The following is an 861-nucleotide window of genomic DNA, read 5'->3' as shown; positions in this document are numbered from 1 at the left end:
CAAGTGGGGCTTTTGTCCTTCTGTGGCGCTGGCGTTGGAGCTGCCGGTCACCGTAGGTGGCGCGTGTTGTCTCCCGCCGGCAATGCCACGACAGCACGCTCCCGGGCCTCTGTCGGCAGCGGCAAGCTCAGTTGGGAGCACGGGTGGTCGCACCTAAAGCGTCTACTCGCCTAACTCCGGGCGATTGCGCCTCTCTCGAACCCGACCAAGTACTTAGGACGGCGCTGCGCGCCGCCGGGACCTGAGAGGGTTTCGAGGTGTGTTGTGCAGGGGAGCTCAGCCTCCTCCTGTTTGCAGAATAATTGAGCGGACGCTTGCGTGTTCGCGCGGGCCCCCGGGACACACTCCCGGGCGGCCGGCTGCTCAGCTCTAGTTGACGCAGCTCCCTGGTTGATCCTGCCAGTAGTCATATGCTTGTCTCAAAGATTAAGCCATGCATGTCTCAGTACAAGCCGCATTAAGGTGAAACCGCGAATGGCTCATTAAATCAGTTATGGTTCCTTAGATCGTACCCACGTTACTTGGATAACTGTGGTAATTCTAGAGCTAATACATGCAAACAGAGTCCCGACCAGAGATGGAAGGGACGCTTTTATTAGATCAAAACCAATCGGTCGGCTCGTCCGGTCCGTTTGCCTTGGTGACTCTGAATAACTTTGGGCTGATCGCACGGTCCTCGTACCGGCGACGCATCTTTCAAATGTCTGCCTTATCAACTGTCGATGGTAGGTTCTGCGCCTACCATGGTTGTAACGGGTAACGGGGAATCAGGGTTCGATTCCGGAGAGGGAGCCTGAGAAACGGCTACCACATCCAAGGAAGGCAGCAGGCGCGCAAATTACCCACTCCCGGCACGGGGAG

At 57.3% G+C, this 861-nt stretch overlaps 1 non-coding gene across 1 annotated transcript in view; it reads left to right on the top strand.

Moving 5' to 3' along the window:
• The first annotated feature begins 383 nt into the window (after positions 1-383).
• Positions 384-861, top strand: part of LOC126445167 (small subunit ribosomal RNA) — a 1,909-nt gene continuing 1,431 nt past the window's right edge. Inside the window, exon 1 of the ribosomal RNA XR_007582973.1 lies at positions 384-861. This exon is cut by the window's right edge and continues 1,431 nt beyond it. This is a non-coding gene — a ribosomal RNA (small subunit ribosomal RNA).

Source organism: Schistocerca serialis, unplaced genomic scaffold, assembly GCF_023864345.2.
Source record: "Schistocerca serialis cubense isolate TAMUIC-IGC-003099 unplaced genomic scaffold, iqSchSeri2.2 HiC_scaffold_333, whole genome shotgun sequence".
Taxonomy (NCBI): Eukaryota; Metazoa; Arthropoda; class Insecta; order Orthoptera; family Acrididae; genus Schistocerca; species Schistocerca serialis.
The sequence above is the reverse complement of the archived record's forward strand: the minus strand, read 5'-3'. Positions and strand labels throughout refer to the sequence as shown.